The 18,937-nt window shown below is 37.4% G+C and overlaps 1 long non-coding RNA gene across 2 annotated transcripts in view; it reads right to left on the bottom strand.

Moving 5' to 3' along the window:
- The window catches only part of LOC140845156 (uncharacterized), a 42,722-nt gene extending 24,396 nt beyond the window's left edge, over positions 1-18,326 (bottom strand). For both annotated transcript variants that reach the window (XR_012123875.1, XR_012123874.1), the window contains exons 1-3: positions 18,053-18,326; positions 2,173-2,425; positions 1,808-2,060 (exon numbers count right to left, since the gene is read on the bottom strand). This is a non-coding gene — a long non-coding RNA (uncharacterized lncRNA). The remainder of the gene's footprint in view (positions 1-1,807; positions 2,061-2,172; positions 2,426-18,052) is intronic.
- Between the last annotated feature and the right edge of the window lie 611 nt (positions 18,327-18,937).

Genomic DNA, 18,937 nt, shown 5'->3' on the forward strand with positions numbered 1-18,937 from the left:
TTGGTTATCTTTTTTTGTTTATTTTGATCCTGCATTGGATAGTTAGTGAGATACATTAGTTAATGTTTGGATAGCATAGAAAAAAACCTAGTACAGGTCATTTTTCAAAGAGCAAGACTAATTATATTAGATTCTCAAAGCAAAAGTTAACAAGAAGTTACTGTCTTTGAAAAAAAAATTTAGCTTTGCATTTTGAAATAATTCCAGAATAATGAAAAGTTGCAAAACTCAGATAAAGAGTTCCCTTGTATAGCTTGTCAACTGTTAGTATCTTATATAACCAAAATGAAAGCATCAAAATCAGGAAATTAACACTTACACAGTACTATTCACTAATCCACAGACATCACTGAACACACCACTTTCTGTTGTCTTGTTTGGGAGAAAGACCCACAGTGCATTTAATTTAATGTCTCATTTATCATCTCCAATCGGAAAGAGATTTTTCCTTCAAGATATTGGCATGTCTGTATATCACAGGCCAATTATTTTGCCGATGTCGCTGGATCTGTGTTTGTTTGATGTGTTTTCATGAATAAATTTTAGCTAAGAGACCACAGATATGACATGGCATCGTTCTCAGGGCACAGCATCAACCAGTCGATTGTATTGATACTTTTTATTATCAATGAGATCAACGTTGATCACTTGGTGAAACTGGTCCGGACAGGTTTCTCCATATGACTTTCCATTTATAATTAATAAGTATTTTGGGGGAGAGTTTGAGCCTATACAATTAATCTGTTTTTTATCATACTTTCATATATTAATTTTAACATCCTTTGATAATTTTTTCCTGCAGCAAATATTACTGTGGTAGTGAGCAGTTGTTGATATTGCATTTCTATTATTTAATCTCCATTTATGAATTGGAATTCTACTTTAATGAGAAACTATGCCTCTACCCTGATTTGCATACTTAATTATTTCTTTAAATCAGCATAGACACATGGATACTGACTTAATTTTTCGTGGGGCTCTAGTCCATTGCAATCGTCATCAGTGCTCTCTTTGTTCAAATTTGGCCATTTGGACAATTTCGAACTGTCTCCCACATAGTTGTGACATACTCTCATCATGTACTGAGCATTTTATTCATTACTGACAAGTTGGAACATTTTTATTTGTATTCTTCACAGTTTCATTCTTTTTTTATAAATTGTACACTCATTATTAATAATACCTGCTTCAAAAGAAGAAAATTCTTGGAAAATTGCATATGTTTTGGGGAGATACCTAACGAATTAGTTATTGGGCCATTTTGGATCTATATTTCCAAAATATCATGGAGTCTATAATTTCAAATGGTAACTTCTTTATTATTCTAATCTCTTTCTCCTCTTCTGACCATTGTCTTTACACACTTGGTGAATGAAAATAGGAAACTAAATGACAATTTTTGTGAGATCCAATTTGTAATTGGAAAAAATTAGCAGTTCAACATACTGTATGTTATTTTGGCTCCAGTGTCTTTATACTTTAAACTAAAGCTGCTGTAGTGATTTCTTTTCTACTCCAGAAAATTTTTCTCTAGTGCATAATAGTAATTTTTTAAAGAGAGACTTGTTATTTAAGGCTATTAAATTTTTCTCCATGGGACCAAGTTGATTAAATTTCATTTGGAAAAGTAATATTTTATAAAATACTTACATAATAACCCTCATAGGTTAAAAACATTGTAAAGCATAAGAGATCAATATAATGATGGAGAAAATTACTATGAGTAAACACATGAAGACAGCAAATGTCTGTGCAGCTTAATGTCAACCAATTTTACCATTTTGAAGGATACATTTATAGACCTCACCTTCTCATATAACATCGCATTATTTATTCTGCTTTCTCTTTTCGTCCCACTATTTTCTTTAAGCAGTCTATTTTAGGCATTTGTGTCATCCTCTTCATGTCCTTTTTTGAAGAATATGGTGGGAGGCCGGGATCAACAAATATCAATGTCAGGTGGACATTAAACGGTTGTTATTCTTTGACAAAACCGTTTTCTTTATACAGGAATATTTTGTTTCTGCAAAAATTTTCCATATTCATGATTTAACATGGCCCTAAAAATAGATTAATTCAAATTTTATAGTTGCCACAAATCTTGACCTATAATAAAATATAAACCATTTTAAATGAATAATAATAATTAGAATGACAATAGGTATAATCTACCCTGTTTTTAAGCAAAAGGTAATTAGTGGTTATCAATTCACAGTCAACATTCCCCATTCTGTGTGGTCTTATTTCTCTGGGTTATCGGTCGACAGTTGGAAAGGCTGGTGTTCATGGGCCGTCCCCCAGCTGTCCCAGTTGTCAGGTCCTCATCTTCCTCGCTGTGGACACATTCTTCCTTTTGCTCATCCACATTTAGCAAACGTCCCTCCATCCGGTTCCCCACTCAAATTTTTTTCACGTATCTTTATACCTGTATAATAGACCCAATTTATTTTTTAAATTCATGATTAGTAACAATTTAGATTAAGGAGGCATAATTACATTTAAAGCAAGAACGATACTTAGAAATGTCTTCATTTAGTCTAAGTTCTTGTTTTATTGCAAAACAATTGAGTTAATCCCTCTAAGGTAGCTCAAGATGTAAGAAACAGAATTAAAATTTGTCTTCAACTTGAATGCCATTTCCAATACTGGAGGGCTCTTTCCATGCTCTCTGAATTTTTAAAAACATAATACAAAAGAATTCAGAGTAAGACATGATTGTGGAATAAAACTGGAAAATGAGAAGCTCCACCTAAAATCTGGAAGACCCATCCAGACAGCTATAATATTGAACTGCTGTAATTCAGAAACTACTTAAAGCATGAAATAATTTGATGAAAGTAACATAATATACACGTAATTGTATGTTCTGAACTCAAAAGTGTTAGCTATTCCTCAACAGCTTCAAAGTTTTTCATTCACCTTTCCAAGTATTATTGGGAGACAATAAATAAGGAAACATTTATAACAAAAATTAAAAGAAATTGTTATATCATTAGTACCTTAGCACATTTATTATAATATAGGAATCACTGGTCAAATGCTCATACTCTGCAGGGAAAGAGACTGGCCCAAACGCATTTCTTCCATTTACCAGATATGAGGTATTGAGTATGCTGTTACCCTTTTCTAAACTCTCTTACCACAACTAAAAAACTAGAATAACAACAGTAGCAAATTTATAGTTTTTTTGGGGGGAATTAAAGGAAATAATACATGTCATTGTTGTAATTATTTGTCATTATTTTTATAATCAAGCATGTTAAAATACAGTTATTCACTTCCTAACAGACCTCTGTCCCTTTAAAAATGGGTTAAGATAAAACTTCTTCAACCTTTTCTTTAGCTCCAAAATAGACATGGATAGAATAATAATCATCAGTTTGACTGGAGCCAAAAAACCCAGTGAAAAGCATTTGTTTAAAAAAATTTCAAACCAAGGCGAACGTACCACCTGAGCCATACACATTTCCTGGCATGCAAAATTACTGTAAGCACTCTGATCTAGTGTCCCACTGAGCACCACACCTATGTCAGCACTTAATAAATGTTTGATTAAAGGCCAAACTAGTTTTGCATTTCAAACATTTATTTCTAGAGCTTTGTGTTCTTTCGGTTTACCTATAGGCACTTATTGCTATGCTCTGCATACATATTAAGGTTCAAAAATGCAAGAGTTGGCAGTAGGTAGTCGTGAATGGTATTATCAAAACTTTTTAAAGGAAGTCCAAATATAAAGAGGGAATTGCAGCACATGAAAAAACCTGGCAAGCCATATGGATGAAATTAAAGTATGGGGAATATTCACAGCCACTGTTATAAATTGTGAAAGAAGATTTTAGAAGAAATGGAAATGTACATTCACTAACCAGGTTAATATTTATAATTTGTAGGTTATACAGATTATATGGTTCTAAAGTCCCATTCTCTTCAAGCTCTTTGTGTTTTAAGTAAAATATAATTCTCTATAAGCTGTTTCCAGTAAATCTGATACTTAAGGGAACTTCTAAGACCAAAAGTATTAGCTAGTCTAAATTATGCCCAAATAATTTGTTTGCAGTTAATGACTTCAAAATGAGGGCCTTCTCTAATTTTTTCACTAAAGGACAGTCATTGTTTTACTGGTTATTTTGTATTGGGATATGGGACCTAGCTTGGTAGATGTTTATGAAGCTGACTTTCCAAGGCTCCGTAAGTCCTGTTATGTCCTGTAACTCAAGGCTGAAATCCCTCTACAACGTGATTGACATTCTATTTCTTTCTGAACATTTTGATAAATAAACCACCGCTGATTTCTACTCAGAACTGAATTACTTAAATGGAAGTCTTTTGAAGTATTTAAAAGAGTCTGTTGCATTAGAAACCTGATTTTACCCAAGCAAGACAATTTTATTACTTAAAACCTTTGTAATAATTAGACGTAATGTACTTTTTCTCCTTTGTATTTTAACAAACCAGGATCTCAGCCACATCCAGACTGAGCAACTTTACAAAATTGAAAGCGTGGCAATTATTTTTAATTGCCAGGTTGAGGGTAAAGCAATTTAAAATTGCTAGAGCTTCCATTTTTTTCCAGCACTTTAATTTGGAACTGAGTCAAGAAATTCTCTATTATGGCAATTTAAATTATATTAAGCCAATTTACAAATGGAACATTTTAAGAATTGTAGATGAGGAAAAGGCTATTAAAATAAATAAACATAGATAGAGGAGACTATTAGGGTATGACTATTCTGGACTGGGAGCGAGGTTGTAATCATACTTTTAAACATGTGGCATAGAAGGAGAGAAATCTTCCATTAACTCTATACTCGTAAAACCATACTCTGAGAATTATTGTTCATGTATAGGTTTGATAATTTCAGAGTCTGTCAATCTAAAGCAGTAAATAGGAGAGCAGGTTGGGTCATTAAACAGATTCAAATGCTTTACATGTGAAATAACGGATATGACTGGAGCTACTGAGATAAGAAGAGAGAAGACCAAAATAGAATATGAAAACTGCTTTGAAAGTTCTTGAGTAACTGTGATATACAATGCAGGTGGCATCTATTTCTTAGGAAAAAGTGGATTCAGCTAGAACCAAAGAATGAATGTGACCATAGTCTGTATTTGTGATTAATTTGGGAAAAAATTTCCTATCATTTAAATATGGAAAAACATGGTTAAAATTAGAGGTGTCCATCACCAAAATCACTCCTGTAAAGCTAGAAGATTAAATTTGAGGAATGTTAGATTAAATTCATTACAGTTGTAACATGCCCTGTGTCAGAGACGTAAATGGAGACTCAGAAGCCAGAAATTCAGTTTCCTTCCTCCTGGCATAGTAGTGTGGTATCTAGTCTTATCTTTTCATAGGAAGTCACAAATTAATACATGTGAATCTTTTCTCTAAATTAAACTACTAGAAAATTTACCCCCTGCTTCTGGTTATTGATTCATATTCCTACATAAAAAACATAGAATTCAACCGAACAAGATGCCTGAGAAAAGACCGAAACAACTTCCTTATAGTAAACAGACTTTCTCAAATATTTTCACTTAAAACAAGCTCTGGATCAGAGGCAAGTCAATTGTACCCAAAATCTTGGTGTATTGGTTTGAAATGCCCAATGAAATAAGAAATTTCTTGATGATCTGACTGTGCTGTGCGAATGCATCTTGAAAATGCATGTGAATATTTGATTATAATAGAGCAAAATTGTTAGACGTGTTATATAATATTTTCCCAGAACTTTTGAGTAAAATCGATGCTTTAGAAGAAGGTGCCGTCTTTATATGGTACCTTAACATACTTGCCCTTACATGAAAACCAGGTCTGTAGGTGGAGAAAGACAATATGGTGATGTCAAACACATGCCATGGGACATCTAGGCTTGTATTTAAAATTACAATACAAGTATTGATATTCAAATGTAGTATTCCCATATTTAAAATAACCATAATCAAAATAACCTTTATCCAAGCTAATAAAGACACATGAAAAAAAAGACATAATCATAGAAAGCTCTGAATATGAAAGAATATTTACTGGCTTTTTTGCAAAAGCAACAGCTAAAACTCTTTTATAAAGTGGTCTAGCCATTTATTTTCATTTAGAAAATGTAAAGCACTTCAATTTCAATTATTATTTTTTTTTTTTCTTGAGAGGGCATCTCTCATATTTATTGATCAAATGGTTGTTAACAACAATAAAATTCAGTATAGGGGGGTCAATGCTCAATGTACAATCATTAATCCATCTCAAGCCTAATTCTCGTCAGTCTCCAATCTTCTGAAGCATAACGAACAAGTTCTTACATGGTGAACGAATTCTTACAGAGTGAATAAATTCTTACATGGTGAACAGTACAAGGGCATTCATCACAGAAACTTTCGGTTTTGATCATGCAATATGACCTATAAACCATCAGGTCAAATATGAATATTCATTTGATTTTTGTACTTGATTTATATGTTGATCCCACATTTCTCCTATTATTATTATTATTTTTATTTTTAATAAAATGCTGAAGTGGTAGGTAGATGCAAGATAAAGGTAGAAAACATAGTTTAGTGCTGTAAGAAGGCAAATGTAGATGATCAGATGATCAGGTGTGTGCCTATGGACTAAGTATTAATCCAGGCTAGACAAGGGCAGCAAGACATCCACGGATGCAGAAGATTTCTCTCAAAGCAGGGGGGGTGAGGTTCTGAGCCTCACCACTGTTGATCCCCAAATTCTCACCTGATGGCCCCCCTGCGACTGTGCCTGTCTTAGGTTGTTCCTCCCTTGAGGAATCTTACCCGTCTCTGGCTAACCAGTCATCTTCCGGGGCCATACAGGGAAATGTAAAGTTGGTAAGTGAGAGAGAAGCCATATTGTTTGCAAAGGTTAGCTTTTTACTTCTTTGCAGATTTATGCCCTGTGGCTTCTATGCCCAGCACTTGTCTCGAGGTATCTTTACCACCTGGAGGAATTATGATACTCGGTAAATTTGATATGAGGCACGAATTCTATTTAAGGTTTGTAATTAGGAAGGAAGAAGAAAAGCTATAGATGTAGCATATGAAGGAAACTTGGGAGGATTGATTATTTCTTTGACATATCTTCTTGTATAGTACCTTAAGTATGTATAGGTTTTAAACTACTAACTAATTTGCACACACATATTAACATAATAGGAATACGGTGACATAAACAAAGCAAATCTATAATTACCAGCCATCTCCAGTGAAGCCAAGAAAACCATTTAGGCACCCTAGGCATTTGTGAAAATTTATCTATGATATGATGGATATTTTCCAACTGTACTTGAACCATCAGACAAATTAAAGCAGCCCATTTCTGGGATCTGTTCACATCCCATATGTTCTTTTAACCATAGATAGTCTATAGTCATGAGATTTTGGGGTGCTACAACTTGCACCCCTCCCAACTCCTGGTTGAGTTCCAACAGTACAGATCCAGTCAAATTCGTTGTCTCACTGTATGCACATGCCAGCCTAGACATCTCCCTCCTCATTCCTATGGCAAGTCCAGGAGACGGTGGGCTGGATGCAGCCACAACCGCAGCATCGTCCGGATCCCTGTGGAGGCTTTTTGATGATCATCCCCCGGCACGAGTCCTCCAGAGAGTGCTGATGCCGGAAGCTCCTCCTCATATCGTATCTTAGTTCATTTTCTGGGTATCCAAGCTAGGCCTTGATCTTCTGCGTAGAAACAAACAGACCCTTTGCCCACACTTTGACATGCCCTCTATACCACTGTGCAGAACTCATTGGAGGTCAGCACACAGTAACTGCTTTTTTTTTTTTTTTTAATTAAGAGAAAGGAATATTATCAGAAAAGAGTACCTCCATAGCTGATCATCTGACACCCTTTAAGTGATCAACATTAAGGATATTTAAAGCATGCGTTGATCTTTGATTTACCAATAGTTTTATCCTGTTAAGGAGTAATCCCCCTTTTCTTTCTTTCTTTCTTTTTTTTTTTTAAATTTTTAATCTACACTTACATGAAGAATACTATGTTTACTATGCTCTCCCCTATATCAGGTCCCCCCTAACAACCACATTACGGTTACTGTCCATCAGCTTAGCAAAATGTGGTAGAGTCACTACTTGTCCTCTCTGTGTTGTGCAGCCCACCCTCCCCTTTCTCCCTCCCCCCCATGCATGCTAATCTTAATACCCCCCTTTTTCTTCCCCCCCCTTATCCCTCCCTGCCCACCCATCCTCCCCAGTTCCTTTCCCTTTGGTACCTGTTAGTCCATTTTTGGGTTCTGTAATTCTGCTGCTGTTTTGTTCCTTCAGTTTTTCCTTTGTTCCTATACTCCTCAGATGAGTGAAATCATTTGGTATTTCTCTTTCTCCGCTTGGCTTATTTCACTGAGCATAATACTCTCCAGCTCCATCCATGTTGCTGCAAATGGTTGGATTTTTCCACTTCTTATGGCTGAGTAGTATTCCATTGTGAATATGTACCACATCTTCTTTATCCATTCATCTACAGATGGACATTTAGGTTGCTTCCAATTCTTGGCTATTGTAAATAGTGCTGCGATAAACATAGGAGTGCATCTGTCTTTCTCAAACTTGATTGCTGCGTTCTTAGGGTAAATTCCTAGGAGTGGAATTCCTGGGTCAAATGGTAGGTCTGTTTTGAGCATTTTGATGCACCTCCATACTGCTTTCCACAATGGTTGAACTAATTTACATTCCCACCAGCAGTGTAGGAGGGTTCCCCTTTCTCCACAGCCTCGCCAACATTTGTTGTTGTTTGTCTTTTGGATGGCAGCTATCCTTACTGGTGTGAGGTGATACCTCATTGTAGTTTTAATTTGCATTTCTCTGATAATTAGCGATGTGGAGCATCTTTTCATGTGTCTCTTGGCCATCTGTATTTCTTTTTTGGAGAACTGTCTGTTCAGTTCCTCTGCCCATTTTTTAATTGGGTTATTTGTTTTTTGTTTGTTGAGGCGTGTGAGCTCTTTATATATTCTGGACGTCAAGCCTTTATCGGATGTGTCATTTTCAAATATATTCTCCCATACTGTAGGGTTCCTTTTTGTTCTATTGATGGTGTCTTTCGCTGTACAGAAGCTTTTCAGCTTAATGTAGTCCCACTTGCTCATTTTTGCTGTTGTTTTCCTTGCCCGGGGAGATATGTTCAAGAAGAGATCACTCATGTTTATGTCTAAGAGGTTTTTGCCTATGTTTTTTTCCAAGAGTTTAATGGTTTCGTGACTTACATTCAGGTCTTTGATCCATTTTGAGTTTACCTTTGTATATGGGGTTAGACAATGGTCCAGTTTCATTCTCCTACATGTAGCTGTCCAGTTTTGCCAGCACCATCTGTTGAAGAGACTGTCATTTTGCCATTGTATGTCCATGGCTCCTTTATCAAATATTAATTGACCATATATGTTTGGATTAATTTCTGGGGTCTCTAATCTGTTCCACTGGTCTGTGGCTCTGTTCTTGTGCCAGTACCAAATTGTCTTGATTACTATGGCTTTGTAGTAGAGCTTGAAGTTGGGGAGTGAGATCCCCCCTACTTTATTCTTCTTTTTCAGGATTGCTTTGGCTATTCGGGGTCTTTGGTGTTTCCATATGAATTTTTGAATTATTTGTTCCAATTCATTGAAGAATGTTGCTGGTAATTTGAGAGGGATTGCATCAAATTTGTATATTGCTTTCGGCAGGATGGCCATTTTGACGATATTAATTCTTCCTAGCCATGAGCATGGGATGAGTTTCCATTTATTAGTGTCCCCTTTAATTTCTCTTAAGAGTGACTTGTAGTTTTCAGAGTATAAGTCTTTCACTTCCTTGGTTAGGTTTATTCCTAGGTATTTTATTCTTTTTGATGCAATGGTGAATGGAATTGTTTTCCTGATTTCTCTTTCTATTGATTCGTTGTTAGTGTATAGGAAAGCTACAGATTTCTGTGTGTTGATTTTGTATCCTGCAACTTTGCTGTATTCCGATATCAGTTCTAGTAGTTTTGGAGTGGAGTCTTTAGGGTTTTTTATGTACAGTATCATATCATCTGCAAATAGTGACAGTTTAACTTCTTCTTTACCAATCTGGATTCCTTGTATTTCTTTGTTTTGTCTGATTGCCGTGGCTAGGACCTCCAGTACTATGTTAAATAACAGTGGGGAGAGTGGGCATCCCTGTCTGGTTCCCGATCTCAGTGGAAATGCTTTCAGCTTCTCGCTGTTCAGTATAATGCTGGCTGTGGGTTTATCATATATGGCCTTTATTATGTTGAGGTACTTGCCCTCTATTCCCATTTTGCTGAGAGTTTTTATCATGAATGGATGTTGAATTTTGTCAAATGCTTTTTCAGCATCTATGGAGATGATCATGTGGTTTTTGTCTTTCTTTTTGTTGATGTGGTGGATGATGTTGATGGATTTTTGAATGTTGTACCATCCTTGCATCCCTGGGATGAACCCCACTTGGTCATGGTGTATGATCCTTTTGATATACTGTTGAATTCTGTTTGCTAATATTTTATTGAGTATTTTTGCATCTACATTCATCAGGGATATTGGTCTGTAATTTTTTTTTTTTTTTTTTTTTTTGTTTTGTTTTATGGTGGGGTCTTTTCCTGGTTTTGGTATTAGGGTGATGTTGGCTTCATAGAATGAGTTTGGGAGTATTCCCTCTTCTTCTATTTTGTGGAACACTTTAAGGAGAATGGGTATTATGTCTTCTCTGTGTGTCTGATAAAATTCCAAGGTAAATCCGTCCGGCCGCGGGGTTTTGTTCTTGGGTAGTTTTTTGATTACTGTTTCAATTTCTTTGCTTGTAATTGGTTTGTTTAACTTTTGTGTTTCTTCCTTGGTCAGTCTTGGGAGGTTGTATTTTTCTAGGAAGTTGTCCATTTCTTCTAGGTTTTCCAGCTTGTTGGCATATAGGTTTTCATAGTAGTCTTTAATAATTCTTTGTATTTCTGTGGAGTCTGTCGTGATTTTTCCATTCTCATTTCTGATTATGTTGATTTGTGTTGACTCTCTTTTTCTCTTAATAAGTTGGGCTAGAGGCTTATCTATTTTGTTTATTTTCTCAAAGAACCAGCTCTTGGTTTCATTGATTTTTGCTATTGTTTTATTCTTCTCAATTTTGTTTATTTCTTCCCTGATCTTTATTATGTCCCTCCTTCTGCTGACTTTAGGCCTCATTTGTTCTTCTTTTTCCAGTTTTAATAATTGTGATGTTAGACTATTCATTTGGGATTGTTCTTCCTTCTTCAAGTGTGCCTGGATTGCTATATACTTTCCTCTTGAGACTGCTTTCGCTGCATCCCACAGAAGTTGGGGCTTAGTGTTGTTGTTGTCATTTGTTTCTATATATTCCTTGATCTCTATTTTGATTTGTTCATTGATCCATTGATTATTTAGTAGCATGTTGTTAAGCCTCCATGTGTTTGTGAGCCTTTTTGTTTTCTTTGTAGAATTTATTTCTACTTTCATACCTTTGTGGTCTGAAAAATTGGTTGGTAGAATTTCAATATTGTGGAATTTACTGAGGCTCTTTTTGTGAGCTAGTATGTGGTCTATTCTGGAGAATGTTCCATGTGCACTTGAGAAGAATGTATATCCTGTTGCTTTTGGATGTAAAGTTCTATAGATGTCTATTAGGTCCATCTGTTCTAGTGTGTTGTTCAGTGCCTGTGTGTCTTTACTTATTTTCTGCCCGGTGGATCTATCCTTTGGGGTGAGTGGTGTGTTGAAGTCTCCTACAATGAATGCATTGCAGTCTATTTCCCTCTTTAGTTCTGTTAGTATTTGCTTCACATATGCTGGTGCTCCTGTATTGGGTGCATATATATTTAGAATGGTTATATCCTCTTGTTGGACTGAGCCCTTTATCATTATGTAGTGGCCTTCTTTATCTCTTGTTACTTTCTTTGTTTTGAAGTCTATTTTGTCTGATATTAGTACTGCAACCCCTGCTTTCTTCTCACTGTTGTTTGCCTGAAATATGTTTTTCCATCCCTTGACTTTTAGTCTATGCTTATCTTTGGGTTTAAGGTGAGTTTCTTGTAAGCAGCATATGGATGGGTCTTGCTTTTTTATCCATTCTATTACTCTATGTCTTTTGATTGGTGCATTAAGTCCATTTACATTTAGGGTGACTATTGAAAGATATGTACTTATTGCCATTGCAGGCTTTAGATTCGTGGTTACCAAAGGTTCAAGGTTAGCTTCTTTAGTATCTTACTGCCTAACTTAGCTCGCTTATTGAGCTGTTATATACACTGTCTGGAGATTCTTTTCTTCTCTCCCTTCTTATTCCTCCTCCTCCATTCTTCATATGTTGTGTGTTTTGTTCTGTGCTCTTTTTAGGGGTGCTCCCATCTAGAGCAGTCCCTGTAGGATGCCCTGTAGAAGTGGTTTGTGGGAAGCAAATTCCCTCAGCTTTTGCTTGTCTGGGAATTGTTTGATCCCACCATCATATTTAAATGATAGTCGTGCTGGATACAGTATCCTTGGTTCAAGGCCCTTCTGTTTCATTGCATTAAGTATATCATGCCATTCTCTTCTGGCCTGTAGGGTTTCTGTTGAGAAGTCTGATGTTAGCCTGATTGGTTTTCCTTTATAGGTGACCTTTTTCTCTCTAGCTGCCTTTAAAACTCTTTCCTTGTCCTTGATCCTTGCCATTTTAATTATTATGTGTCTTGGTGTTGTCCTCCTTGGATCCTTTCTGTTGGGGGTTCTGTATAATTCCATGGTCTGTTCGATTATTTCCTCCCCCAGTTTGGGGAAGTTTTCAGCAATTATTTCTTCAAAGACACTTTCTATCCCTTTTCCTCTTTCTTCCTCTTCTGGTATCCCTATAATACGAATGTTTTTCCTTTTGTATTGGTCACATATTTCTCTTAGTGTTGTTTCATTCCTGGAGATCCTTTTATCTCTCTCTATGTCAGCTTCTATACGTTCCTGTTCTCTGGCTTCTATTCCTTCAATGGCCTCTTGCATCTTATCCATTCTGCTTATAAATCCTTCCAGGGATTGTTTCACTTCTGTGATCTCTTTCCTGACATCTGTGATCTCCTTCCGGACTTCATCCCACTGCTCTTGCATTTTTCTCTGCATCTCATCCCATTGCTCTTGCATTTTTTTCTGCATCTCTGTCAGCATGTTCATGATTTTTATTTTGAATTCTTTTTCAGGAGGACTAGTTAGGTCTGTCTCCTTCTCAGGTGTTGTCTCTGTGATCTTTGTCTGCCTGTAGTTTTGCCTTTTCATGGTGATAGAGATAGTTTGCAGAGCTGGTACAAGTGACTGCTGGAAGAGCTTCCCTTCTTGTTGGTTTGTAGCCTTTTCCTGGGAGAATAGCGACCTCTAGTGGCTTGTGTTGGGCAGCTGTGCGCAGACAGGGCTTCTGCTTCCTGCCCAGTTGCTTTGGGGTTTATCTCTGCTGTTGCTGTGGGCTTGGCCTGGCTGGGGCTGTTCCTCCAAAATGGTGGAGCCCCGTTGGAGGGGTAGCAGCCAGGAGACTATTTATCTCCGTAAGGGGCCTCTGTGCTCCCTGCTGCCCAGGGGGTTAGAGTGCCCAGAGATCCCCAGATTCCCTGCCTCTGGTCTAAGTGACCTGTCCTGCCCCTTTAAGATTTCCAAAAAGCACTCTCCAAACCAAAACAACAACAGCAACAATGAGAGAGGGAACAGAAAGAAAGTGAAAAAAAAAAAAGGAAAAAAAAGGAAAAAACAAGCGATTTTTTTTTTTTTTTTTTGACCTCAGGTGCCGGTCCCAGGCACCCGCTCACTGGTCCTGCTGCCCTGTCTCCCTAGCACCAGGGTCCCTGTCCTTTCAAGGCTTCCAAAAAGCACTCGGCAAAAAGAGAGAAAAAAAGGGGAAAAGCGCGCGATTTCTTCCGTCCTCAGGTGCTGGTCTCAGGCACCCGCCCACCGGTCCCGCAGGGAAAAACGGGGGATATTCTTTGTCCTCAGGCGCCGGTCCCAGCCACCCGCTCACCAGTCCCGCCACCGTGCCTCCTTAGCACTGGGGTCCCCGTCCCTTCAAGGCTTCCAAAAAGCGCTCGCCAAAAAGAGAAAAAAAAAAAAAGGGGAAAAACGCGCGACCTCCTCCGTCCTCAGGCACCGGTCTCAGGCACCCACCCCCCGGTCTCGCAGGGAGAAACGCGGGATATTCTTTGTCCTCCGGCGCCGTTCCCAGGCACCTCCTCACCGGTCCCGCCACCCTGCCTCCCCAGCAACGGGGGCCCGTCCCTCTAAGGCTTCCAAAAAGCGCTCGCCAAAAAAAAAAAAAAAAAAACCGCTCCGGTTTCTCTCCACCCGCCGGGAGCCGGGGGGAGGGGCGCTTGGGTCCCGCGGGGCTGGGGCTTGTATCTTACCCCCTTCACAAGGCGCTGGGTTCTTGCAGGTGTGGATGTGTTCTGGATGTTGTCCTGTGTCCTGTGGTCTCTATTTTAGGAAGATTTTTCTTTGTTATATTTTCATAGCTCTATGTGTTTTTGGGAGGAGATTTCCACTGCTCTACTCACGCCGCCATCCTGGCTCCGCTGCCCAATTTCAATTATTTTAAGTTAGTCATAAAAGCTTTCCAAAATTGCATCATTATAGTTTAGACCTCAAGAGCTGCTTGAAGATTTGAAATGAAAAGTAAGGCTGTCACAAATAAGTTTCATTACTCTCAACCTCCTGAGCAACCAAGCAGAAGATGTGCTTCCAGGAAAATGTGATTAAATAATGTGGCAGCTCTCTGCCTGGGAGACTGAGCCCTAAAAGTTACTTCATGTTCAGTCATAAGACTGATACATTAAGAGCGTAGTCACAGCATTAAGAAATGGAAAACTATCAAGAGGCCATCTCTTGTTTCCCAAATGTTTCATATGCACATATGCATCTCTTGTTTCATATGCACATACGAAGTAAAGGCAGGCTGAATCTTAGCAGCTTCATGCAGCTGTTTTAAACCAATTTTTCTTAATCCCCTAAAAATAATTTAAAGATGGGATGGACATGATCAATTTTTTATTTTAGAAAGATCGACTAGAAGTTCTAAATAACAATATAAGGACAGGACTGGAGACAGACAACATGGAAGTTTTTAGGTAAAAAAGGGAAGAAAGGAACTAGAACAGGAGCATGTAAAGAGTAGGAATAGAATTGAAGGTATTACGTGGATACAGTGAAACCATCTAGCAGTCTGTTTGATGTGGGGACAAAGAGATGAAGGAACCCAGAGAAACCCCTAGGTGGTGCAATGCATGAAACGGGGTGCCATTTTTTGAGAAGATACTGCAAGGAAGAGGGCAGAGAGGGGGAGATTGAACCAGCAATGCATATGGACATGGGCATCCTGCATCTGAGATGTGTGTCAGACACCGGGAGAAGTTGCTCAGGAGAACAAATGTAAATATTGACCTGAAGCTCAGCAGAGAGATTTGAGGTGGAGATGAAGATTTGTGTATCATCAATTTTAGGTGGAATATGAGTCAAATGTCCCAGATGATATGTCCAAGATGAGTTTAAAAGGCATAGAAATCCAAGGATGAAAATTCTAAAAACACACCATCACCAAAGAGTGTCTTGCAAAAAGGCTAAAAAAAGAGTTGTCTGTTAGGAAAGAGTGTCAAGTGACAGTGCTGTCATTGAAACAAGTGAGAAAATGTCAAAAATGTTCACGTACTGAACACTTCCAAAAGTTATATAAATTAAGAACTAAGTTTTTTGATGGACTTGGAAGTTGGAAATATTTTGGGTAATGATTCCACTTTGGGGAAAGAAGATTAAAGTGCGTAAAACAAAAAGTCCATGTTGACTCTTTTTTCAAAAATCTTAGTGATGAAAAGAAAGATAAGGTAGGATCTGAGCAACTCCAGAGAAATACGGTTTGCAAAGAGGGCTTTATTACACGAGACTAAGATGTGTGCAGCCATAGGAGAAGGGATTGCTATGGAAGTGTGAATTAAATCACAGGGAAGGAAAGAAAAAGTTGATAGATTGGATCTTTATAGATTTGGAAGGAGATAACGTGAATAAGCAGAGAAACTAAGAGAAAAATCTTTCCCTTTACAGCATCAAAATGCAGAGTTGTGTGTGGTTTGGCTCTGATTCGTGCTTGTCAGGCAGCTCTTTGCTTCCCATTGGACTTCTGCAGTCCTCCATGTTTCTGATTTCTCTGTGAGTGCCTCCTGTTACGTGTCTGTCTGGAGGGAGATGCCACAGCTCAGATCCTACCCTTCGTCTAATGTGAGGTAAGAAGGAAAACAGAGGTAGGCCAGGAAGCCCTGGGCATTAAAAGATGACTTGATCCTGGCCTCTTCCAAACCCACATGGAGGAGGGAACACTCCGTGAACTTTCTGATCACCTGAAGCTGGCCTAGTGCCCATCGCCCACCTGATACTGTCAGGATGCCCGTGGGATTGCGCTGCTTGGCCCTGGGGACGCAGCAGGTAATGCTTTTTCCAAGGCAGTGTAGAGACAGCAAGTGTGCTTTGCTAAAATCTCCTATTCCAAAATATTTTAAAGTTGTAAAATGTTCCCGTCCTTTTCTTTGTACCAAAACTTTCCCTCTTCCTTGTGACCCAATCACCTTTTGACAATCCACTAATTCTTAGAGATTTTATGCTGGATTTTTTAGATGTCAACTTCTTTTTTGATTGTATGGTACCTGTGGAGAGCAAACCACATTTTCACACAAACATATGATTCAAACTCTCAAAATCAAATACTGGGGGTAGCAAGTATCCATTCATTCACTTAGTTTGCCTTCTCATCAGAAGCCAGTAGACAATGTCCTTCTTTTCCTTTTGTTCTCTAATAAATGTTATTAAAAGGGGGGCACTATTTCCTGTATAAAAGTGCTATAAGTGCTATACAGATGTTTTCTTCACAGCTCCCAAATTTATTACTCTATCCTTTAGGGAACATTCTGCTGTTCACACCTTGTTCTCCCAATCTGACCCCAGAGCACAGATAAGTGAAACATCCTGTCAGCCGAATTTAAGAATATCTGCTCAATGTCTTATGTTCACAAATAAAAATAAGTGTCTCAAAATATGGCATCATGTTCTTGTAGAGGCATAAATTAATCAGCATGGGAGAGTAAATAAATTCATAAATTCATTATCTTGATTCTTTAGGCTGATTTGATACAGATTTTAGCTCCATATCATTTAAGGTTGAAGGGACTTTATTTCTTCCTGATAGTGGACATATTTTCAGGAATAATTTTGTGTACTAACATATCTGTGCATTAAGTGTAAATTCTCAGACATATGAACTCTAAATCCTTGAATCAGAATCTTTATCTTAGCAAGGATAATTTTGAAGAAGAATTTCTCCAGGTCTGTAATTAAATCGCAACAAATAATGGGCATTAAAAAGACCATGTCCTAAGACCAGCTTATAATTAAGTTAGAAATACAATGTAAAATACAGCTTAAAATATCCTATATGTTTGTAAACTTAAAATCAGTTCAAAATACTTGATGGAGCAAAAAAGGAAATTGAAGTGGAAATTTAAAATGCATATGAGTGAACAGTTTAAATACTATAGGTGACACTTTAAGAATCAGCCCAAAATATTTACACAAAAATATATAGCCTTTAATATTACATTAGAAAAGGAAAATGTGGAAAATTGAGTATAATTGTCAACATGACAGAAGAAGATAAGCAGAATAAACTCAGGCAAGTTAGATGGAAAGTAGTAACAATGGTAGACATGGATATAAATGGAAAAAAGGGAAATACATGATAAAGAAGATTAAGAAAGCAGATAATTCATTTAATACTGATAAAATGATAAACATCTGGCCAGACTAATTACATACACACAAAATGAGAACTGAATAGCATTATGAAATAAAAAGGAACACATTTTCAAAAGCGGAAGGTTTACAGTTTGTATTCCTGCCTTGCAAATGGGAAAATTCAGATACACACTACCCTGGGGAATACAGGTTATGAGTAGGTCTAAATGTGAGCACAGCTCAGTGTGACGCCAGAGTCAGCACAGTTGAATTTCAATTCAAAAGCAATAGCACCATCCCCGTTATCTGGCAGACAAACAAAAAGGGCGGCTCACCGGTTCCCAGAGCGCATGTGCACAGCTCACCCTTCCATCCCTGACCTCTTCTCTAATAACGCTTCGCCAACTCTCCATCAAATGTTGATGTTGTGGAACACAGCCGATAAGAACGCAGCAACGTAAACAGTGCGGTTATTGAATTGTTACCCTGTACAGTTTGCATCAAATCAGCACACTTCCCGAAAGCAATACCTAAGGTGAATATGCTAATTAGACATGAATATATGATAAACATCTTTATAACCTTTGCTGCCCCCCCCTCATAATAGCTGAACAGAATGATTTTAGGGGGGACGGTCTTCTAAATTTAAAATTAGGTGAACTATTTCTAAATTAGGAATTTTTTTCTGTTATTAAAGATATCTTCCAATATAGTTCTAATGGGAGATATCATATTTGTCAGAGTTTATATTTAATTACTTAACATTTACTAAGGTTTTAACATCTAAATTATATAAATAAGAAGAAACACAAAATATGGGAGAAAATGGCAAATGCTTCATTAGCCAAAAGATAATAGTTTACAATAAGAAAGACAAATCCTCCTTCAGGTCCAAAGAACAATCTCCCTTATACTGTTTCCTCCCTTATACTGTTTTTATTCATATGAAAAAACATGAACTAATCCAAGTTTAGTTGCAAAAGAACTAAAAGAATGAGAGATGAGAACTTTTGGAAGTGCTTCCTGTCAAAGAGAACTTTACTTCAGAATAAATCTAAGGAATGGACAGATGAATTAAGGTTTGACTAATGAAAAGAACATGCAACTCACCTATAATGTCCTTTATTTTGAAAAAAAATACCTTCATTTACTTGTTTAAGTAGCCCGTGTAATGTGCTGATAGAAAGTATATAAACCAAATAGAGATTTCTGTGTCTTTC

The sequence above is a fragment of the Manis javanica genome, chromosome 12, assembly GCF_040802235.1.
Source record: "Manis javanica isolate MJ-LG chromosome 12, MJ_LKY, whole genome shotgun sequence".
Classification (NCBI taxonomy): Eukaryota; Metazoa; Chordata; class Mammalia; order Pholidota; family Manidae; genus Manis; species Manis javanica.